General features: G+C 43.0%; 1 long non-coding RNA gene and 1 pseudogene across 1 annotated transcript; one reads left to right on the plus strand and one right to left on the minus strand.

Annotated features, from left to right (window-relative positions):
• Positions 1 to 325: 325 nt before the first annotated feature.
• LOC143441706 (uncharacterized) lies at positions 326 to 17998 on the plus strand. The gene is made up of 3 exons (XR_013109333.1): positions 326 to 438; positions 11365 to 11522; positions 15838 to 17998. It is a non-coding gene; the product is annotated as an uncharacterized LOC143441706 (long non-coding RNA).
• Positions 17999 to 21503: 3505 nt separating this feature from the next.
• On the minus strand, positions 21504 to 22014 carry LOC117705737 (large ribosomal subunit protein uL15 pseudogene; annotated as a pseudogene).
• Positions 22015 to 25118: the final 3104 nt, after the last annotated feature.

The following is a 25118-nucleotide window of genomic DNA, read 5'->3' on the forward strand; positions in this document are numbered from 1 at the left end:
TTCTATCCTTTATAATTTGCCCCTGGTGTGGACCCCAGCATAAGAAAGACACCTGCACCAATATAAGAAGCCATTTAGACTAAAACTTCCATTTTGAGTAGGGGTCAAATAAAGTTTACGCTTCCAAGAACTCCATGGGAACTGACATCCTACTTTGTAGACAGGTACATCCTGGTTGGCAAGTTAAGACATGAATGTTAGGCAAGACAAGTCTCCTGCCACAGTTGAATACCCTAACCAATGAGAACAGGCTAAAGGAGCAACAAAGACATGTTCCTAAGCAAATTGTCTATCCTAAATCCTGATTGGTGAAATACCTTGTCACAGATGTTTGTGAATTTCAGGCTTAAAAAGCTCTATAGGATTCTAGCTGGACTTTACAATTCAGCTCCTAAATCTGGACTGCGTCCCTGATCAATCAGTCTTACGGAACATTCAGTAAGTCAGTCGTGTTTGACTGAGATCAGTGTCTGAGTGGTTTGTGTGATGATTCCCAGACTCCAAACACTACATCCTCCACTCTGCCATGTTCTGTATTAGCTTTCTCGGTCTTTGTCTCGCTGTCTCTGTCTGTGTCTCTCTCTGTGTCTCTGTCTCTCTCCCCTCTCTTTTTTCTTTCTTTTGTTTGTTTGTTGCTTTTGTTTTTCAACTTTGGCTGTCCTGGAACTCACTCTGTAGACTAGGTTGGCCTCAAACTCACAGATCTGAGCGCGGGGATGAAGGGGGTGTACCATGTTAGCTTTCTTTTACACAAGGCAATGCTGTTTTTCAAAACCATTGGCCTTTGGCCTATGTTAACAGTATGTATAGCTGTATGTGTATATATACACATGTGTGTGCATGTGTGTATATGAAGCTGTGTCTTAGGTGCTTTTCTTGGTGTAGCATCATGATCAAATTTAAAAAAAAATCAAAAGGAAGGTATTCCTATAAATTTCCTCCACAGAGACCTACATAAGGTCTCATTGTGTAGCTCTGGCTGGCTTGGAATGTACTATGTAGACCAGGCTAATTACAAACTCACACAGGCTATCTGCTTCTGCCTCCCGAGTGTTGGATTAAAAGTGTGTGTCATTCACAGAACTTGTGGGAGTAGCCAACCAATGCTTGGTCTAATTTGAAGCATACACAATTTGATGTAATCCATACCCAACACTGCCTCTAGGGCCAGGAACTGGACACTGGCTAACACAGAGAGTTAGGGTAGAACCAAACATAAATGGCAAAAATAAAATAAATAAAATTATTCCTAATGATATTTTGCTGTATTAATAGACCAGTACCATGTCCAGTTGTCATCAGAGAGGCATCCTCTGGCTGTGGATGAAAGTGGTTGCAGAGACCCACAGCCAGGCATTATACAGAGAGAGTCTAAACTTAGGATCTCCATTGGGTTCCTTCTCTAGGAGACTGAAGAATCCCGCAGAAGATAGGGAGGAAAGATTGTAGGTGTCAGAGGGGATGGAGGACATCAGGAGAACATGGTCTACTGAATTAATTAAGCAGGGGTCATATGGACTCACAGACACTGAAGTAGCAAGCATGGGGCCTGCATATGTCTGCACCAGGTCCTCTCTATTGCTATGGCTGGTAGCTTGGTGGTTTTTCTGGGGGGACTCCTAACAGTGGAAGGGGTTGTATCTCTATGCTGCCGAATGTTTCCCACTCCATCCCTCTGTAATCACTGCACACATCGACAAGGCTGCATCTGTTTTAGAACCTGGCTAGACATGGACTGGCAGGCTCCCCAGTAAGAGATGGACCACATGCTACCTCAAAGGTGGTCCAAGGAATAAAAACCACCACTTTGTTCTTACTACATCTTCTGACTCAGTTCACTTATTAGTCTACTGGTCCCATGATCCTCCAGTGATGTAAAATAAAGAAGCTATTTTTCTTCTTTTCTTTATTTGCCTCTGGTGATTGAACCTGGAGCTGTCTGAAAGCTAGCCAAGTATTTTAGATATGCAGCCCGAAGATGTTGTTTTTAAAAATTCAGTGAACTGACCCAAATAGTCCCTCTCGGAGGACTAGCTTTCGTGGTACTGGATGTCCACCAGCTGATGGATCAATAATGAAACTTAGCACGTTTACACAATCAAGTATTATTCAACTGCTAAAAAAATAAAATTATGAAATTTACAGAAAAATGATGGACCTAGGAAGACTCATCCTGAGTGAGGTAACCCAGACCCAGAAAGACAAACATTATATGGTTTTTTTCTTATGTAGATATTAGCTTTTAAGCTTTAGCTATGTGTGTTTCAATATCAATAACCACAGAGGTTTGGTAGATGGTAAGGGACCAGGAAGGAGGATCTTCCAAGGAAGGGGGAAGGAACATAATGTTATAAAGAAATAAAGGGGAAATTGGAACAGGAGTTTTAAGTCAGCAGACAACTGCCACTAAAGGCTTTTTGAAAAGCCACATGAAAACCTAATACTATGGAACTTCCTAAAACATATACTTATATGACAGGAATTTAAATGGAGTTACCAAATAATGAAGAAGACAATGTCCCAATCAGACACTTTATGCAACCAATTCAAGCCCCAGAAGCAGAACTACATCTTGTTGAATCATTGGCCAAAGGAATCTCACTCACAGCCCCCAACACTATAGGTTATTGCTAATGCTATTGGTTGTTCTCCAGAAACTGGTAATAAGGCCCTATTGCTGGAAACATTATTATATCATTAAACTCGGAGAAACTAGGTTGGTGCCTAACCAGAAGCTTCACCCTTATTGAATAGTAGAGTTCTTGATGCTGCAAGGTACTCTGCACCTTACTGGAGGAGAAAGGTAATCCTCAAAATCACCTGGCTATGAACCTTGAGACCTACAATGCTGGCTGGCCTGCAGGAAATTCTGATGCAGTTTTCTCCAATGGAGTGACCCTGGGTATATCACCCACAGGCCAGGAGTAGTTGGTCAACATAAAGCAAACTATATATTTTGTTTGTTTTGATTTTTTTTTCTTTTGAGAGAACCTACATGAAGTCAGGTAGGAAAGATCAAGAATGAGCTCAGGGAGGGCAACTAATATAACCAAAATATATTGTATGAGAAAAAAAACAGTAAAAAGATACAGAAAAAAATATTTCACTTGTGATGAACCTAGTTCGATAAGATTAACAAGCATTCCGAGGAATGTGCTGAAGTCCTTCCAGGTTCTTCTTGTTGATGACACAGGTAGTTTTCTAGTGTTTAATATGATGTCATGACTGTATAGAAGCAGAGATTCCCCCAGAATAGTAAACCAGATGATTTTCTCTACAGTTAACTCTTCTCTGTTGACAAGCCTTAAGTTTTTGGCTTGTGAGTAGGTTTTAGGTGAGGCTTCCTGTTGTTCGCACACTGTGTAACCACAGTTATGCACCACTGTGTATTGTCTGACTCACAGTGGCCAGCAATTAGGTCCCTTCCATAAGTGGAAATGGTTTATGTGAGATTGCTCTCAGACCATGATGCTTGATGCTTGCATGCGGAAATGTCCATGGAACTTACTCAATATTTTGCCTCTCCTTTCTCCTTCCAACACATAGCTTAGTGAGGTAATCAAAAGCTAAGTATTGCTGATGGCTCCACATAATACTCAGCTTCACTAGTGGGTAATCTCAACAACTCTTCTCTGTCATGACACGGCTTTGAAAGACAGAGACGGGAAGCTCAGTGGAAAGCAAACAATCGGTGTTGGTAAATTTTAATTGTCAATGACACAGAATTTAGAATTGCCAGGAAACGGAGTTTTAATGAGCTATTGTCTAGATCAAGTTGACCTGTGAGCAGGTCTATGAGTGATTATCATGAGTTAATTAATTATATTACATTAGCTCAGTATAATATGAGTTAATACTGTTGGTGGCACCATTCCCTAGGCAGGGGAATCCTCAGCGGTGTGGAGAGGAGGAGGACGAGCTGAGCACAGCATCAGGAGCGTCATCTTCTCTGCTCTTTACTATTGGAGCTGATGTGACTTAACTGTTTCAGGTTTTTCCCACCTTGATTTCCTGAGATGATGAACTGTGGCCTGGAATTGGGAGCTAAATGACCCTTTCTCCTCTAGATTGCTTTTGTCTGGGTATTTTGTCACAGTGAGTGGAAGGAAAGTAAGGTATCATCTGTCCATTTTTCCTTGAGGGATAGGCAAAGGATAGATAAACCAACCCCAGTTCATATGCTACTTGAGCATGGTTTGCTTGGATCATTAGAGTACTCGGAGGGAAGCAGCTGGAGACATAGATGGCAAGGCAGTTTAGGGAAGCATTCGTACACGCTTGTCCCATCTGACACTATTTCATTGGGTTCTTACATCTACTACCCTTCCAACCTTTATTCTAGCCTAATTCATTCCAACCCCCAATACTAGGGAGGAGAGAAGGTTAGAAGGGAAAGGGGGAAGTGTAGACATCATTAGACTACTTCCTGCTGATTAGGGATATTGGGTTCCTTGGTGCAAGTTCAATCTTCATATCTCCAACTTCCTCTTCTCATCAATTTTGCTCATGACCACTTGACAAATCTCAACAACAGGAATCTGCTGCAGCAGGGGGAGCAGCAGCCACCCCAGGCTCTCTCAGGTCTCTTCCATTTAAACCCTCTTAGAGTTCCCAGAATTTTGTACATGAACTATCTGCAGCTGGCAAAAAATCACACCCCTGGTAGTGCATGAGGCAAATCATAATCACCTGCTGTGAAGCAGCCTCTTATCCCACATTTGGGGTTAAAACAAAAACATATTCATGTAAGATAACATAACTGGGTTTTAAAGAAACCAAAACTCTCACCACAGGTCTGCATACCAGCCAGGCTCTTCAGCAAAGCCACAGCCTGCTAGAAACACACTTCTTCCTATGCTTGTGATTCCTGTGTTTCTGGATGTCTGAGTTGTAATGTGAGAAATACTTCACCTGGAGAGACCATGGTATTAAAGTGGTCTTAGAGGGCTCCATGGCCACATCACTCTCTGCATGCTTCAGAACTGCTTTTCTTATTGGTACTGATTCCAGTTTAGTTTCTAGTATTCAGCAGCTTCAAGTGTGAGTTCTATTTTTAACTCTGTGAAGATAGGTTTTGTGACCATGAATGTGGTCTAACTTGTTGGACTTCAATGTGAGTAGACAACTGAGATCAGTCATATCAGGTATCTCCTGGGCCTTTTACATTGACAGGTGTACTTACTGATTTTCATGATGTTTGCCCTCGCCATTTCTGATAAAAAAAAAAAAAAGCCACTGAAATTTACAACAAAAATAGTTTGGGATGGACAGACAAAACCAATTCTCATTTCCTCTTTAAATATTGACATTTTAAAGTATATAATACTTTGGTTTTTATTTTTATTCCTGACATGTTTCCTTGCTTCGAAATCTGTTCGGCTTGTTCCCATTGCTTATTACAAATGAAATATTTATGTCTTTGCAGAGTCTATGCTTTGTGTGTTTAGTGCAGTGATAGCTCCCTCTACTGAATGCTGGTTATGAAGGCTTTCTACTTGCTGCTTGTGAAGATCAAGTCCCCACACATAGTTCGGCTTCATAGACCATCTATCATGGCCATGTGGGCTCACTGAGAAATGAGACAAAAATGCAAGGTGAGAAGGAAGTGTGTAGGAAGGGAGCAAGATCTGTGCTGAATAATTTGGACCTGGGCTGAAATCATGCCCCAGCCGATTGTTTTCTGGAAACCCCTTGCTCATGATGTGGAGATGCCAAGATCAAATAGCATCTAAAGCGTAAGGGTGCTGATGGAGAACCTGAGGCAGAACCTGAGGCACGCCCTGTCCAGTGCTCCAGCAGAATGTATCAACAAGGGGCGAGTGTGTGGAAACCTCCCAAGTAGAAGTAGTTTATAGAGGACAGGGGAGCATTTGCTCTGTTGAACTCCTAAAATGGAAGAGTGTCTAGCTCCTGCTGGGCTATCGATACATATTTCAAAATGAGTCTGTTAAAGGATTCACACAGAGGACTGAATAATAGGGAATATGCTAATATACACATCTTATCGAAGGTATAACACTGTGCATTGAGTATTAAAAAAACATATATCCAGGACATGTCACTAGATGCCATGCAGCAGAGATGCTCTCGTTGAGTGTGACTTCTTGTTTCCTTCAGAGAACCCAGGCTACACTCTCTGAATAGGATTTTCCCCTGAACAGTCAACTCCACATAGGGGCCAATGAAGTCTCTTCAGACCTCAACCATAGCATTAGGGTATTAACTGCCTACATGAACCCTTAACTCCTGTGTTCAATGTTTTGGTTGGTGTTTTTCTTTTACTGCCTTCAGGCTCAGCTGGTGATACTGTCTCCATTTTCGTAATGGTGAACAAGCATGCATGCAGTATATGTGGTCATTTTCCAAGTTGCACAACATAATCATATTTTGTTTACTTGGTTGGGTTTGTGTTGTACCTTTTCAAATTCCTGGTATGAAGATATATACTTTCCCACTATGGTAATTCTTATCCTTGTTCATATTATTTCTTCAAATTGATTTTTTCTTTTTTCTTCATCCTATCAATCTATTAAATTTCACTATTGTTGTTGGAAGTATAGACATGATATTGATACAACATACATTGCATCAAATAATATTTATTAATATTTAATAAAAGAATATTATTTGAAAGATATTAAAAACTTATGAAAAATGTAGAAAGTTTTTATGACCCTTAGACCTGAGCAAAAGAATGCAGGTTCACTAGTTCCAAGAAAGCAGAACTGAATGTAAGATTTCAGGCCCCCCTCAGACATTCCGGGAGGAGTACATTATCCCTGAGTCAGAGGACACTTGCTGGATTAACATTCCTCAAGCCTCAGGGAAGAGAACCCACCTGTGGGTGGGGAAGGTCCAAAGCAGGAAGACACATTCCTGACCACAAAGAAAGATGCAAGTCATCTGGGTGGTCCCAGGAACTGGCTGACCTCAAGATAAATGGTTGGGCAAGGTTACATCTTTACAAAAGATAAGTGTATAAGATGTTTTCCGCATGACCCTGACTAAATTTGGGTTGGGAAATATACCTCATGCTGTTGCATCAAGAATGGTGTCTTGTGAGTTATTGGGGGTGGCTGCAAACTCCTGAGGCTAGAGGGAGGTCTTCCCTTTTGGGGGGGGGGTCTTACATATTAAAAATAAAACCAATTTTATTTATTAATATATGAAATTTATTAACATTTATTAATAACTAAAACATATTAATGCTTATTAGTAAGATATGCTTATGGGTGCAGAACTACTCCATTGTCCTAGAATAATGGCTCAGTCCTTTGCTTGGCACGGGACATGGCCTGTCAGCCTCACCATCAGCAAGCTTTATATTTTGTTCCATCCTTTTATGTGAGACATGGATCTGGAAATGGCTGGATGTTGGCATTTTCTTTAGTTGCATATAGGTTAGTTATAGCATGTTAGTCAGAATTATGACCTTCCTATACTCATTTTTGTTTGTTTTGTTTTTAAGACAGGGTTTCACTGTGTAGCTCTGGATATCTTGGAACTCACTTTATAGACCAGGCTGGCCTTGAACTCACAGAGATCTGCTTGCCTCTGCCTCCCAACTGCTGGGATTAAAAGTGCATGCATTACCACCTGAACCTCCTCATACTCTTTATTTCAAAATTAAGCATGAGAATAAGATGTGCTTGTGTGTCCATGAAAAGGGTAAGCTTACAATGGATGACCTTGATTGCTGATTGACAAGATTCAGAATTTCCCAGAAGACATACTTCTGTGCACATCTGTTAGGAAGTTTCATGGATGGCATCATTTGAGGGGAAAACCTCTCCTCAGGATTGGTAGCATATTCCAAGTAGGAGGCTCAGATACAAAGAGGATCAAAGAAAGAACGGCAAGTGTCTACCTCTCTTCACTTTTCCCTGAGTGATGTTGACTATTGACATTGCTGTCATACTTTTCTGATTTAGAATCCAACTTTTAAATTCCATACAACACAGAATCTATATAAGCAATTCTCCAGGAAGCTTCCATGCCCAGGACAATACCCAACAATATGGCTGGTCTTTGCATCCAGGTAGTGAGTAAAAGCATTACGATGTTTTGTTACTAAACTTTATTTTTCATACACTTTGCAAGTTGAAGTAAAATTGAGATGACATCATAGTATTTTCATATAGTCTCAGATAATATCTTTTACATTAGTATCTGTAGCAGATACAGTATTTGTAGCAGAGTGGGACAACCGTTACCAGCAATGAACACACAATGACTTGATATTATCCCCCAGTGTCTGTGGAGCTCATGATTGGTGTAAGAATCTATGTGGATTTTCATCAATACTTTACTGCATGTATCCATTGTCATGGCAACTTCCAGAACAGCGTCACTTGTCTAAGAGTGCTACACTGTGCATTCTCACTCTTCCCTCTGCCCAATGGTGAAACCAAGTATCTACAGTCTCCTTAAACCAGTTGCTTACTTCATCACTGGGATCTGTCAACTGACAGCAAACAACTTGAGTAGGTCTGAGTTTTCCTTTGAGGAGACACCATCATCCATCACTGTATGGAGGACATGGCACACGGGTAGCTCAGGTTCTTTCCTGAGTGTGTTGGCCACTGTTTATTGTACAGTGGCCAGGAACACAGAGCTTAGCTTGAAGCAGTGTGGCTCTAAGCCTGTACTCATGAACTGCAGCTGTGCAGGCCCACCCATCACTAAATACAGCACAGTTCACACCCTTCAGAGCAGCACCGCCTGCTGGGCACCATTCTGGCTACACTTGATGGCAGATGTGCCCCCAGATCTATATGTGGGATACCCCCATGCTGTGGTTACTTGTCACTGTTCCCGACTTTTCTCATGAGTCTTGGATCCAAGCTCTACTCTTCATTCTTGTGCCTCAAGGACTTGGCCCACTGACCTGTCACCCAAGATCCACTTGGGACATTTTAATACAACTTCTCAAGCCATCATTTCTGACATTGATCCTGCTCTGTGCCCTCTGAGCTCCTCGACTGCAGTCCAACCTCAGTATAGAGGAGGTTCTCAGTCATCATCAGTTGCCACACTGTCACGTTCGCCTCTCCTTCTCCTCTCGCTACCACACACAGGTTACACGTTGTCTAGTTGCCTGAGTTCTTCACTATTCTGCTCGAATTTCATCCTTTTCACTTTTTCATCTAGTAGCAACTTGGGAAATTTCTCAAAAATTCAGAGATTCTGTTTTAGCTGTGTTCTATTTGCTCATAAGCCAGCAGAAGCTCCCGTTCTTTCTAGTATGATGCTTGGAAGTTACCTGTAATAGTTTGTATCATTAAACAAAAAGTACCTAAAATCCCCCATGATGCCAGCCTCTGGGCACATCTGTGAAAGTTGTCGAGATTAGGTTTAGCCTCTGGGCACACCTGTGAGGGGTTGTCTAGATTAGGTTACACGCATAAGCAGATGCCTGGCAGCAAGCTATTTAGTGACTAACTATGTAATGTGTGAGTGGTTGCTGATGTGAGCAGTCCATCCATTGACAGAGCCAGCTCAGTCAGTCAGTAGGTTCTCCAGGACAGGATTGAGGATTAAAAACAAATTAGGCAACATTGTAGCATGACCCCAGCCAGTTCTGAGGCTGAAGAGGGTTTATTTTTTCCAGTCTGCTTTTATATCACTTTAAGTACATGTAAAATAATAAGATCAGTTCTGGGTCAAGGAACAAGCAAGGCAATAAAGAAAATTCCATAAACACCTTTCTAGGAGCTAATCAGGATGACCAATACAAAAGGAATGCCACACATGCCTTAGCTGAGCCTGCTCTGATCTTTGCATTAACTCAAATGTAAATATTCTTAATCTGAGCCTAGTTCCTGAGTCCTAGCCCAAAGTCAGATTCCCACCTTGAGCTTACTTCTTTGTCCTGGCTGGATGTCAATTTCCCACCAAGTTTCTAGAAGTGGCCTTAAAAGCTCTCCACAATCCATCACGCTGCTGCTTCTGATCACAGCCTGTGTTTTACGGTCTGTTTCCAGTTCCTCCTAGGAAAGTTAGTTAATGCTAGTTTACCAAGGGCATTATTTTCTTGGAGGCAAGAACCTACCTAGTGTGGTGTGACAGAAAGTCATAATAGAAAGTTGTGAGTATAGACAGACACACGGAAAGGGGAAGACTTTAATTATAACTGCGAACAAGGTCTTGTATAACCCAATACATTGTTAATATTTTTATATATTCTTCTTTATTAAATCTAGTAACAATTTTTATTGAATTTATAATGTATATTTACAAATTTTATTCACTTATCTATTTCCTCATAATCCTATTAATGTACAGTTTTAAAAACTATATCTAATTATCTATTTTATTTTTGAGACTATGATTTAAGTACATCACTTCCACTTTTCCTTTCCTTCCTCCAACCCTCCCATATACTCCTCCTCACTCTCTTTCAAATTCATGGCCTCTTATTTCATTGTTCTCTCTCTCTCTCTCTCTCTCTCTCTCTCTCTCTCTCTCTCTCTCTCTCTTACACACACACACACACACACACACATCCTAAACACAAAGATACAACTTTTTTAGTCTATATAATGTTACTTACATGAATGTTATCAGGGCTGACCATTTGGTATTGGATAACCAGTTGGTGTGTTAATTGTGGGGAAGTCTATTTCTCCTGCCCTCAGCGTTCCTTACTTGCCTGTAGGTCTTTGTGTAGGGTTGAGGCCTCATGGGCTTTCCCTCATCTATGTCTACTGGTGATGTCCTTGTTCAGCTCATGTTCAGGCAGTCATGCTCTTTGAAAAATTCATGCATGCATGTTGTGGGAGGTATTAGAAAAGAGGTGTCCTTAGCTGCCAATGCCGCACTAATGCACTACCGGCTGCCTGGCACCATCCAGGTGTCCGCATCTCGTCAGGCTCTCTTGCAGGGCCGGACTGTCCACCCCTCGATCAGCCGCCACATTACCCATCACCTAGCAAAATCAAAACCCTTAGTGCTATAGTTAACCAATATAGTTAACCAATATAGTTAACCAATCTCAATACCCAAGATGCCCACACAATTAGACAAGTTATCCCAATTATCTTAACCTTTTGATATATATAACTACCAGAGACTATAAAAGCCACGCGGGTTCATGTCTGCTGCCATTTTCTGCCACGTTTCTCTCTCCCCTGCGTCTCTCCCCAAATCCCTTCTTTGTCACCCTTAGCTCCGCCTCCCTTTTCCCTGTCCAATCATAGGCCTCCTGCTGCAAATAGATTGGACAGGGAAATTTCTGCCACAAATGCATACTAAGATTGTTTGTAACCATTCTCACTCTTTCCTTTCTAGTCACCCCAACCCAGCCCATCACATCTCTTTCCCAGATTTATGTTCTTATTTTATATTTATTTATTTATTTTTTAGTTCCAGAGTCCAATTAGTGCTGCACATGTGTACATGGGTGTGGGTTCACCCACTGGGGCATTGCCACTACAGTCATGCTCCTGAAGAAACACAACTCTCCCTCCTTCAGCACCTGCACTGCCAATAAGAAAACCTTCTTCAAATCCATGCTGGAACTTGTAAGTGTATGTATGCCATGTGTGTGCTGGGGCATGAGGAAGCTCTACATTCTCTGAAACAGGAATTACAAGTGGTTGTGATCTGCCAGATGAGAGTGCTGGGAACTGAACTCAGGTTCTGTGGAAGAACAGCAAGCCCAGACTCTTCTTCTGGGTTCTTTCAACTCATAGTCATTTACTTCTGAAGTTTTAGTACGCTATGTCCAACTACAGTCTTTCAGTATTTTTCTTGCTGTACTGATCATCTTGAAGCTGTGGACTTGTGTCACAGTCATTGTTCCTTTCAAACAGTGTGTTCCATTCTCTCACCTTGTGTCCACTGCAGAGTACTGGCATCCTACCATAGTTGTCCACAGCGCTCAGCTCTGCCGTTCTGATTGTCTGTGTCCACTACCCTTTCCTTCTTTTCCTTTCATCATCTTCCTTCCTTCTTTTCTCCCTTCCTGTCCCTTTTGTCTTTTTCCTGCTTACTTCCACTTCATTCATTTCTCCTGAGACCTTCAGGCCAGTGATCTGTCATGTCCTACTTGTGGAGCCTGTCTTAGTTAGGGTTTCCATTGTTGTGAAGAGACACCCTGTCCAAGGCAACTCTTATAAAGGACAACATTTAATTGGGGCTAGCTTACAGTTTCAGAAGTTCAGGCCATTATTATCAAAGTGCGAGCATGGCAGCAACTAGGCAGACGTGGTGCTGGAAGAGGAGCTGAGAGTTCTGCATCTTGATCAGAAGGCAGCCAGGAGGAAACTGTATTTTAGGCAGCTAGAAGGAGGGTCTCAAAACACACTCCCACAGTGACATACTTACTCCAACAAGGCCACACCTCCTAATAGTGTCACTCCCTGGGACAAGCATATTCAAATCACCACAGAGCCTATCAAAGACATTTGCCATGCCTGCTATAATGTTTTAAATACTAACATCTATTATTCACTGTTTCTTAGAGTGCCTTTCTGTCTTGGGACTTTCCCTGCTTGTCTTAGTTACTTCTCTGTTGCTAGAATAAAACATCACATCCAGACAACTTTTAAAACAAAGTGTTTAATTGGGCTTATGGTTTTGGAGGGATACAGTCCTTGATGGCAGAACAAAGACATGGGGTCAGGAACAGCTGAGAGCTCACATCTTGATCCACAAGCATGAGGCAGAGAGATGGCTAACTGGGAATTATGTGAATATTTTGAAACCTCAAAGCCTACCCCAAGGCCACACCTCCTAATCCTTTCTAAACAGTTTCACCAACTGGGGACCAATATTCCCATATTTGAGCCTATGGAGTCATTATCATTCAAACCATCATACTTCTGCTGCTCACTGGCAACCAGTCTTTACCAGTTTTTACAAGAATTACAAGAAATTCTGGGGTTTGTTTGTTGTTTTGGACTGTAACAAACACCTGATCTGGTAATGAGATCTTTCCAACATCTGATTCTCATGCTATTTATTTTCTTCAAATTAGGTCTCCCCACCCCCTGAGACATGGTTCCTATATGCAGGAACTTGTTCTGTAGACCAGGCTGGCCTCAAAATTGTAGAAATCCACCTATCTCTGCCTCTCAAATGCTGAAATTAAAGGCATACACCACCACCTCCTGGCTACTATGGCAACTCTTACAAAGGAAAACATTTAATTGGGTCTGTCTCACAGAGGTGGAATAATTTTGGAAGGATTACCCCCCCTCCCCCAGTAACCTAATCCCACCAACCAGGCCCCATGTCTCAAAAGCTCTAGAGTCTTTACAATGACACCTCCACCCAGAGAAAAGGTGTTTCAATTGTTAGCCTGTAGGAGAATATTTTAGATTCAAACAGCAACAGTAAAACACCAACTAGAAGTACACCAACTCAGAAGCTTGCCTTGTGAAACCACATTTAGACTCCAGGGAAGAAAGAAAACATTCAGGAGAGTTAGATTTAAGGGAACCCAAGAGCTTACTCATGGGGTAAAAAGAATGACAATTACATTGAATTTCTTATTAACAGTGAGCAGACAAAACTACTAGGTTGAACTCTGGTCCTCACTCTCTGCAGAGACACAGGCTTAAAAACAAATATGGGCAAAAGTGCATGGAGTTTTTGAAAACTCAGAAACCAGCCATGCAGCTGCAGTGCCCAAGGTGAGCTCAGGTACTACATAGCTGCATGGAATCATTTTATGTTGCCGGGGGCCACCTCTCCATAGCTTGTGGATGGCAGCCCGCACCTAGGACTGTTCTGTTGCGGGAGGACACAGAGAACAAAGGAGAGTGGGGAAGTCTGTGGTGGCCCAGAAGGTACTTGGCACCAAGGAGGCCAACTCAGCTTGGTGCAAGTGAGAGGAAAAGTCTGCTCCTTTCTTCCTTGGGGAGTAGAAGAAGGGGTAGTCGTTAATATTCTCTCTCTCTCTCTCTCTCTCTCTCTCTCTCTCTCTCTCTCTCTCCCTCTCTCTCTCTCTCCCCCTCTCTCTACTAATGTTTCTTCTGATAAGGCACTCAGTATAACACAAACTTCTAATCAGAACACATCCTGACTTTCAGGGGCTCTTAAAGGACTGGTATTTGCCATTTTACTTGGGGTGCTGTCATCTTAGCATCCCTTGGCTACCTCTAGCAAGAGAAGAACCTGCAGAGCCACATAGAGACACCAGAGGGCAGCAGAGACTCTAAGCTGTAAAAGAACCGGCCAGACCTCTGGCTGGGACGTGAACTGCTCAAATCAGAAAAACCGGAGAATGGACCATGTGCTGACCCGAAAAGATTTTCAATTAGTACAAGACCGCTGGAGAAAACTGACAGCCAGAACTTTCTAGAGTTACCTTCATAGCTACAGGAAAGAAACAAACACCGAACCCGACAGCAAACAACTTAATCTACCAAATGATTTCTCTAAATCAGGATGTATCTGTGCTTATGCCAGGTGTGTGCAGGTCCCCTCGAAAGCCAGAAGAGGACGCCAGATGCTCTGGAGCTTGGGCTATAGGTGGCTGGATACGGGGTCCTCTGGTACAGTGCAAGCTCTCTAACCACTTAGATCTCCAGCACAGGAAATGTGATTTTTAAAAAGTTACCTATAACTTCTACTCCTTTAGAAACTAGAAGGTAAACAAATGTCTTTATCAGCCTTTAAAAACTAGCTATAGTGTGCTATTCTAGAGCCCAGCAGGTTAGTAGAGGTCAGTAGAGACGGTGTGTACCCAGAAGCCCCATGATGGGTCACGCTCAAGTTTCTCTTTTCCAAAACCTAGTGGGCTTTCTTAATTACTAAGGCAACTGGCATTTGCAAAGCATCTAATGATAATTAAGCTGCTTGCAACTTACAGTCAGAGGCAGGTACAAGCTGAGTTTCTTGTGTCTATTATTGTAAAGGTTGAGAATCTGTAATCCCCCGAATCCAAAATCTGAAACATGCTAACACTAATGTGACACCAGTGACAAATGGGAAATCCCACATAGGCCTGTATGACCGAGCACAGGGAGGACACCGCATATGAGCACCTCGGGCTGAGGGTGGAAGCCGTGGAGAAAACAAATGCAATTTCTGTTTAGATGTAGGTGCCATCCCCAGAGTTCTCATTTGTCTATGCAAATATTCCCCACCCTACCCCAGTCTTAAAACATTTATGGCTTCAATCAGGTCAGGTAAAGGAGACCCTGCTGTCTGCTGATTCGTTATCTCCTATAGCCCCATCTGCCCCAGTTATTTCCAATCTCTCTTCCTTACTGTCTTCTAACATTGAAAGGTAGACTCTACTATTAAGCTTCAGGTAATAGTAATAATAGTAATAATAATATAGTAATAATACTAACGTCTAGCATATGTTTCTTTTACTCCAACCTCAGTTTGAATGCTGACAATGAACTATGGCTAAAAATGGATGTTTACTGGTGTCTTAGTCAGTGTTTTATTGCTGTGAAGACACACCATGACCACAGCAACTCCTATAAAGGAATGCATTTAACTGGAGTTGACTTACAGTTTCAGAGGGTTAGTCCATTGTCAGTGTGGTATGCAGACATGGTGCTGGAGGAGCTGAGAGTTCTACATTCTGATCCACAGGCAGCAGGAAGGAGAGACTCTGGGTCTGTCTGGCTTGGGCCCTTTGAAACCTCAAAGCCCACCTCCAGTGACACACTTTCTCCAACAAGACCACACCTAACCCAATAAAGACATAACTTCCTAATAGTGCCAATCCCTGATGACTAAGCATTCAGATCTATGAACCTATGGGGGCCATTTCTATTCAAATCATCACAGCTGGATAGCCAGACCTTTTCTCAAAAGTTTATATGGACTATTGTTTAGCACAGCTAACCTACTATTATTGTCTCCATTTTATAGATTCATAAGCTGAGGACCTGGGAGGTGAAGAACACAGCCTGTTGAGATGCCTTCCTTTGTTGAGACGGCAGAAGAAACTACCTGCTTCAGTATCTGGCTCCAGACCCTGGAGTCTGGCTTGAATGACCCAGCCAGTCTTTGTGTGTTCAAGTCCTGTCCACATAAATGGGGAAGTTGAGTGTTTTCCCCAACACCAAACCGTGGGAATCCCTAGAGTCAGGGTACAATCTCCCTTGTAAATCAGGAAGGTTACCTGACCCAACTTCCCTGCCTTTGCTCCCTTGCTTAAGGCAAATGGGGTGCTTTCTTCTTATGCAAAGCAGAAAAATCTTATCTTCCTGTCGCTTGCTTTGAGATGGAAAAAAATTCAGAAGCTAATTACTGAGACTTTGAGACCAAGCCTGGGCTACACAACAAACCACTTTCCACCACCCACAAAAACTGAAAGAAAGAAAATACCAAGGCAGCCTCCTTTCAGATGAGTTGCAAACACGTCCTCCGCTCCAGCCCCCGCCCCTCGGCCGGCCCTCCAGTGTTCACCCTGTTCACCCCTCTTCTCCGAAGGCAAGTCGACTCTCACACTGTCTCTCACACCACCCAAGGAAGAGGTAGCTCTTTTTCAAGCACCATCCTCCTCAATCCCTAACTTCTCTGACCTTGAAAATGGTGCATTGAGTGATTTTCATCCTCACCAGGTAAAAACTAGACAATATGATTTCAGTGGATTAATGAGAAACAGTGATGCCCCCGGACTGAAGAACTGAGCAGGAGGGAACCACCGCCCCCATTTTGTAAGAGATGGAGGGGAAAGTAGCTCTCAGTGTACCATCTGAAAGCTGAAGAAACAGATCAGAGGCCAGAGAACAAGTGGTCCAATACTTACACAATTAAGTGCATAGATGCCAAGGCTATTGAGTGGGAGTTCCACCCAGAGACAAATTTTCCCGTTAACCCTCGGGGCTTGAGAAATACTCATTAATTTTAGTGGCTTGTATTGGTAGTTTTGACGTGATGTGAATTTTAAATGAAGCATTCTGAAAGAGCTAAGGGGCGAGTAGAAGGGGGCTTGCAGAAGAGAAAAGAGGAGAAAAGAGTTACTAACACAGTTCCTGCCAGTTAAGGTTCCTAGTATTTTGGGTTTGCTGTTTTGCTTTAAAATGGTTTGAAATTTGTAGGCTACATCTATAAACAGTTTTAGTACCTGTTTTATATAGTCCTACCCCATCACTGCTGTTGTGTATGTTTTTTTTGTGAATGTTATCTTTTTACTTAGCTTTGATTAATTAAGTGTTGAGGGACAGCTGATTCCATTTTCTTTTCAGTTAAACTATGTTAGATTTTGATTTATTTCTTCTTCTCTCTAATCATGCCTTTAACTAGAGGTCAACTTGGTTTTTAATTTGTACTTTCCTAATAATCTTGTGAATTACATAAATTGTTTCCATTGTTCTGGGAATTGACTGACCATAAAATGTTTCATGATATGTTAACTGACTGACCATAAACCCATGACATGTACCTTTCCCATGAGCTTAAAAAAATTCCACTTTTGTAACCAGCTGCTTGTTTCTGATCTGCAAGAGCTGCTTTTGACTGTTTCTGAGAACAGCCTGGGCAGAGGAACCTTCAGCACACAGAAAGTCAGTAACCAACCCCTTTACTGGAAGTAAATTCCTCCTTAGCAAGAAGCAAAAGGCGAACCTTTGCTTAACTCACAGGGATTAGAGGTAATGTTGTGAGAATAAATTGTAAAAATGAAATTTTAGGTCTCAACATGAAAGATTCTTAGGTTCAGAGTTTCAATTTACACTCAAGTGTTAGCTGCCCCTGGGGTGCATCCCAGGGACTTGAACTAACATTTCAAAGGAGCAAAGGACCCAAGATAGAGGCAATAAAATACCTGGGTAAACAGTCACTTAAAAGAATTCTCCCAGAGTGAGATACAGATGTAAATAAGGAGGAAGACTGGGAAAGAAACCAAGCTTGAGACTGGATGTTAAAATCAGCCTTTGTAGTTATTGATTAAGAGGTAAAACTGCCTTTATGAGCCTTGTAAATATTGATATATAAACAACCTCAACTCTGATTCAGGTCACTCTCTTTTGTCTGCACACAAGAGAGTCCTGGTGCACCAGTATCAATAAACCTCATGTTATTATGAGTCCTGCCTGTGGGTTCTCTGCGGGAGCACATCCCTTGGTTTTGGATACTTAGAGTCCAACATTTGGAGGTTCCACCGAGATTCTCTCTCTCAGACCCCCAGGGCTCCAGGGATCGGAGGTTTATTTGCTCGAACAGGTTTGTCTGTGTGCTGTCTATCTGTTCTTTGTTTTTGTTTCTGTGAAGAATTTGTGCCCATGGCAGGGGCAACTATCTGTGTACTGTGTCTGTGCGCCTGTGGCAGGGGCGACTGTCTGTATAACTTGGTTTTTATGCTCATGGCAGGAGCAAAAACTGAGTAAGCCAGGGAGAGCAGGACCCTGGGATAGGGTCAGGACCCTGGAATAGGGTCAGGTTAAGAATTCCGAGAGGGAATTCATGGGTAATGGAAGCAGTAGGATGAACGTGTCACTGCAGGCCACAGTTCTCTGGGGATGCCCAGAGTTCCCATGGTGCCAGTGACAAATCATGGAGTCAGCACTTTACAGATTGGAAAAGCTAGACACATGGAAGTCACTGTATCCTCCCACACCTGAGGAGCTCACTTATCCTTTACTGAAAAAATGAAACCAAGCAGAGCCCTTTCTTATTTCATGCTTCTTGTGTTCTTCATGTTTTGTTTCCTTCCTGATACTGAGAAAAACACCTTCTCGGTCCTGTCAAAACCCAGTTTTTTCCTGTCTATCTCTCCTGCATCTATTATTTACAGATCACCCCCAGCTGTCACCATGCCCATCTGTTGCCTCTCAATTCTGAAGAACATTTCCTTTGATCCTGTTACTCTGTTTCTACTCTTTTCCATGTGAAAGTCTCCTAGGTCAGGCTCCCTCTTCCCCACCCTTCCTTCACCCTCTGACCTGCTCCCTTCTGGCCTCTCCTCAAATCTGGCTCCCATGCAGGTCACCTTAAATCCTACCCAGCCAGGTGCAGTGGATGTCTCCTGCCCCATTTCACTTTACCTCCAACCCCAAACTAGCACTTAGCCAAAGGCCTCCTTAATATTTTAATCACCACAAACATAAAATTTGCCAGGTCAGTGTCTTCATATGAAAGGCATCTCTTCAGGTTGATCCCCAAATTATGAAGACCAAGATGATGGGATCTAGGGAGATCTCCTTAACCCGATTCTGATATTTAAATGGGGCTTGTTTATTAAAGCTGTAATACCAAATAAAGGCTTTTTCATACTAGGAAAACTATAAAAAATAGAAATATTGGAGATATAAAAGCAAGGAAGTCCTGCTAGGGAGGTAATACCTTCCAACTTCAAATACTGATGGTTCCTGTTCGTGATGATAAAAGTATTCAGTCTCTAGACGTCACCAACAGAGACACTGGATTATCCTTGAGTAGCTAGCACCATATGTCTACACAGTGAGACCGTTGTGAGCCTGGCTTTGCCTCTGCTGTTCATTGTGGAGAGTCATTCACCTTGTCTCAAAGACAGACGTGTGGATGTCATCAATCTGATTAGAACATTAGCATAACGTCAAGCTGGGATGATCCTCTGTCCTCCATAGGGTCTTAGTCTTGTCATCAAGAGACAGAGGAGACGGTGCATTGTACCATCAAGTCTCTATGAGGCTATGTTTTCACAAGGAATGGTTTTATCTGAATGAGGTAGATGTATGCACATTACACAACCTTGTAACCGCAGCACTTGTTCTAAAGAGGCTGGGTAGGATTGTGAATCTGAGGCTAGCCTGGGCTAGACAGCAAGACTGTCTCCAAAAAGTTTATGATTTGCATCAAGCACAGACACATTCAGATTGCTTCCCTTCTGCTTGGATCATATGGACTTTCCCTCTCTGTGTCCACTTGCAGTCTAAATTATGGTCCACAGGCCCAGACGCAAAGAGTCCTTTGTGACTCTGGAAATCTAATGACTCCATTCTTGCCACATCCATATCAGCTGATACCATGTATTGTACCTCCCAGTGAATGAGAGGCGCGCACAAAAACAGAGCAAAAATGGGTTTTCCTGAGAAAACATCAAAGATCCTGATATCTCTACTGAAGAATGAGCAGAGGAACTGGGAAGGCTTACACTTTCTTGGAGTTGCTGACTTGGGGTGATGTGGGTGCTATTCTTGCAGAAGATATCTTTCCTAACCCATGCAACCAACACAGAGAAGCAGCAATCAACAGCAAACAGAAAAACACGGGTCCTCACAGAGCTATGTGAGAAGGTCTAGGGACCGCGAGGTGAGCACAGGTCAGAGGAAGAAAGGATAAATAAAGAGCAATGAGGAGCAGGAAGAACAGCGTGGGTGGGAGTTGGAACTCGGCAGGAACCCACCAAAAAGGCTTTAGTTAAGTGCATGGAGACCCCGAGTGTCCCCGTAACTGCAGAAAAGCCACCTCAGGGCCCGCACACTGATCCTGAGGTTGTGTGGGGCAGGTCCCGGTGAAAACATTACTGCTCATTCTCTGTGTGAGGGGAGCTACCCACAGGGTGTAAGCTCAGGAATGGGACAGACTGACTTAGGGTTTTAAAGGGCCATAGATGCTGCAGCAACAAATCAGAGGAGGATGAAGCCAGAATAACCGAGAGGAGGCAGCTTTGAAAATCACAGCAAAGGGGGACAAGAGCTAACAGGGAGAAAGGGAGAAGGGGCAGAGTGTAGAGGTGCGGGCTGAGAGGAGGACGGGAGGTGGTGCGTGAGGAGAGTGAGAATCTGGGTGGGCTCCAGGAATTGAACCTCTGGGCGTTTTCTTTGTTGCTTTTAAAATTTTATTTATTTATTTATTTATTTATTTATTTATTTATTTATTTATTTTAATTTGGAGTGACTGGAAAGGTAGAGTACTGGAATCACACAATGAGACAGAAGGCAAAACAGTCATCAGATGTGTTAGTGTGTTATATAATTTTGTTAATTTAATGGATGAAAATGGAGGATAGCTTTATGCATGTACCAGCTAGGTAGGGAGGCATAGAAAGAAACAGAACACTGAGGGCTTGTCAACCAGGGAAGAGAGATAGGAGACAATTCTCAAATTCATTCCTGAATCAAAGGGAAAAAATTCTGGGGCCACAGGAGACAATTGCTAAGCAACCTCACCCTGACCCACTGTCTAGGATAAAGTCGTTTCATATTGTAAGGTGGGAGGTGGAAGGCTCTCCCCTGGAGCCAGCCCGGACACTCATCATCCCCAGTCTCCCCGCAGGTACCTCAGTGATTTTAGATGAGAAAAGATGAGTTGAGAAAATACCTCCATTTTCCAATTTTCAAAACCACCCTTTATCCTGAAGCTTCCTCGGAGAGAAGGCAGCAACACAGAAGAGGATGTACAATAAGAAGGTTCAGAGAATTGGCCTCTCTCTGAGCACAGCTGTTGTGCAGATCCGTGGACAGCAGGAGCCGTAACAGCCCAGCAGTTGTTACCTTCCCCGCTGCAGCCTTTGCTTCAGGAATCTTACATAGCCAAGATTTTAGCCTCATGGAAAAACAATCTTGTTTTATGGTGAATCATTTGGATCTATTTTTGTTTGTTTGTTTGTTTGTTTTTTAAATGTTAGCATTTAATTAACACCTGGAGTGGCTTTTAAGCCACTAGCACACAGGCACCTCCAACACCCTTAATCTTCTCTTCAGCTCTTCTGCTGAAGAATTTAGCCTTCACGATGACAGGTTGCTTAGGGAGCTTTCCCTTGCCCAGAACTTTGTAGTAGCCTGATCGAACAACATCAATGATGGGAGCAGCTCCAGTCTTGTTTTTGGCCGCGTTGACCCATGTCTGCTCACTGACCAACGTCCATAATTTATCCAGGTTGACAGTTGGGCAGAAGCTCTGGTTCCTCTTCAAGTGGTAATGCCTCATACCAACTTTCCCAAAGTAACCTGGATGATATTTGTCAAAGTTGATCCTGTGGTGGTGCATGCCTCCAGCATTCCCTCGGCCTCCTGGGTGCTTGCGGTGCTTACAGATGCGGCCGTGGCCGTGGCTCATGTGGCCCCGGAGTTTCCGGGTCTTTCTCAGTCGGGATGGCATGGCGGTGGCAGAAAGGAAAGAGGGGGATCTATTTTTTTTTTAACCTTACACTCTGTAGAGTTCATTTTTCAGACATATATACATATTGATTCTAGGTGTGTTTGTTACTTTTCTCAATTCTATGACTAATAACCCCAGCAACAGCAGCTTTAAGGGGAAGCATTTTTGGGGGCTCATGGTTTGGGAGGGGGAAGGCAGGGCAGAGGGTGGAGTCTCTGTGGTGGCAGGATCTTGGATCAGGGCTTGCTCACCTCTCAGTGGAAGGCAGAGAGGTTAGGCCAGGCTGGGGCCTGGGCTACAACCCATGAGGCCTGTCCGAGCAATGCACTTCCTCCAGGTGGGCCCTAGCACCTATGATTTCCACCCGCACCCCAAACAGCAGTGCCAGCTGGGAACCAACCTGAAGCATGTGAGCCTGCATAGGACAGTGCATGTTTAATTTCACACTTAAACCTTGACACTAGTGTACACATGTTGGGAGCGACCTTGCTTATACATTAATGGCCTAAGTCAGCCATAGGCCTAAGTCAGCCATACATGCCTACCGACATAAAGTTTTGGTCTCTGTGGGAAAGTACTAACCCTAAAACAGATAGCTATAGATCATGAAGACAGGTAGCCCTGGTGGGAAAGTACCAGCCTAGATAAGAACAAATAATCATAGATCTTGTAGACAGGTAGCCTTGGTTGGAAAGTACTAGCCTAGATCAGAACAAATGAACAATAGATCTTATGGACAGGTACATGGTGACCTATTCTGCCCTGCTTTTTCTGTGAACTCTTTGCCCAGCCAATATCTTGTTCTGAAGAACATCTTTACTCCCCCTGAGATTACCTGCACTCCCCAGAAACAAAGACGACCCTAGGTCATCCCCCTCCCCATATTCTGCTTCTATGTGTATATAACCCCCATGTGGAAAAATTAAAATTCGACAGCTTGATCAGACTTCCAGACAGGCTGTTTGTTTCTTGCGTGTCCTTGTCCCTCATTCTTTCTTTCTGGTGGTTCCCCCACCCCTGTCCCAGTTCACTGGCCCGCAGACTGGGGCAGACACACTCAGCGGTGCATGCAGCTTTCGCCCTCACTGAGTTGAGTGGTTACTATGTGGGTTGAGCAAATACCTTCCATTTTTATTTTCTCTTGTGATTTACTTTGGTTAGCTAGAAAACAGTACATCAATAGAAAGAATAAGAAGAACAAGATTAAATAAAGCTCGTAAGTTTTCATAACCATAAAAGGGTTTAGTTGAACCTGCTCAGCAACTAGAGATTGGCTACATTATTATTTTTTTAAGATAGGGATCTCAATTTGTGTTTTAGACTGGTTGGAATTCAAAGCAGTCTTCCTGTTCTGGAAGCAGGCTATAGGACACTGCCACCATACCCAATTTCAGTGAGGTAATAAAGAGGAATTCAAGTCCTCCTTGCCTGTAAGAAAACAAATATTGAGGGTACTAAAGTGGTTCCTTTGTCTTGTGCAAAAGCACTACATGTTTAGGGGAAAAACTCAGTCAGCTGCAGTCTGACTGTTAATCCACCAGTGAGGGGAGGTTGGAAAACCTCCTTCTCCTTTCTGAGTCTGTGCTTAGAGATGTTCCAGGGGATGCTGCAAGCACTGTAGGTGGTGTCTACAGATAGCTGGGATTAGACAGAGCATGTAGTTCTTGTGACTATTGCTGTATGAATATTGAAACAGCTGTGGAAGTCTCTGCCTAAAGCTTCCATGTGCTTTCTCCTAACCCCAGAAGGGAAGGTGGTAATGATCAGTAATTGTTTTCCCTGTCAGATGAATCTTCTCTCACACACAAATGTGAGTCAAAGCCTACAAGTGAATGAATGGTTGTCTGCTGTGCGGTGCACAGTGGCAGGTGGGTGTCCCTTTCTGGAGGCTACCAAATTCATTCTCACCCACTGCTTCACCATGGACTTCAACTATGCATCACTGTGGGCTGATGCGAAAGTTCATTTGACCCTTTACCCTGTTTGATTTTCTTTTTTGCCTTTCTTGCTATAAGAAATTTCTTTTGTGCTTGTTCACTTGTCTGTCTTCAACACCTGGGAAGAACATGCAGGAGAATATGGAGGGCCATACTCTCTGGTTCCTCAAGGTGCCTTTAAAACCATTCCTGATTTGAGGTAGGTCTCATCCCTTTTGCTTGTAAGTGCTATAAGCAATCCCTCATCAAACTCTAGCAGATAGCTCCTACCCCAAGTAAGGCTGCATCATCCTGGCTTGAGCATACCTGCTTGTTCTGGAGTTGTGTTACACGCCTCCCTCCTCACATCCTAAATGATTAGGGAATCACCAAGACTCTCTCATGCTCTCACAACACAAAGTCTGCACAACAAACTCATCTTCCATCCCTCTGTATGATGCAGGGCTGTGTGAGCATGAACCCATGATATAGGTCAAGTGATCACTGGGTAACTGAAACCTGTCTCTTACAAGAGTATCTAACAAGGGATGACCCTGACATCCCTTGTCAGAGGCACCATAAGCATTGACGATCACAGGCACACATGAATGAAAGGGGAACAGGAAGCATTAACATCTCTCGGGTTCAAATCATCTGTGGTGGTTTAAATAAGACTGGCCCCCATAGGCTCATATATTTGAATGGTTAGTCTCCAGTTGGTGGAACTGTTTAGGAAGGATTAGGAGGCGTGGCCTTTCGAGAGGTCACTGGGGAGGGTAGGGGTGGAGTTTTGAGGTTTCAAAAGCTCGTTCCAGGCCCACTCTCAGTCTTTTTCTGCCTCAGCCTTGTGGAGCAGGGTGTAAGCTCTCTGCTAGTGCTCCTGTCCTATGCCTGCCTGCCTACCTGTGGTCACACTCCCCTCCATGATGGTCATGGACTAACCCTCTGAAACCATAAGCAAGCTCCAATTAAATGCTTTCTTCTATAAGCTGCCTTGGTCATGGTGCCTCATCATAGCAATAGAAAAATAACTAAGACACCATTTCTGGCTAGAAAGATCTTGTGGTTTTTCTTCATTTGAGAGAACAATAGTAATGGGACTGAAATAAGAGGTGTCACTAGTTAATTGTCACTAATTGGTTCCTAACTGAATATGTTCTTTTCTTTCTTTCAGTGACTTTGTGAAAAGGTCATAAATATGGACTGAGG

Source organism: Arvicanthis niloticus, chromosome 3 (assembly GCF_011762505.2).
Source record: "Arvicanthis niloticus isolate mArvNil1 chromosome 3, mArvNil1.pat.X, whole genome shotgun sequence".
NCBI classification, from domain to species: Eukaryota; Metazoa; Chordata; class Mammalia; order Rodentia; family Muridae; genus Arvicanthis; species Arvicanthis niloticus.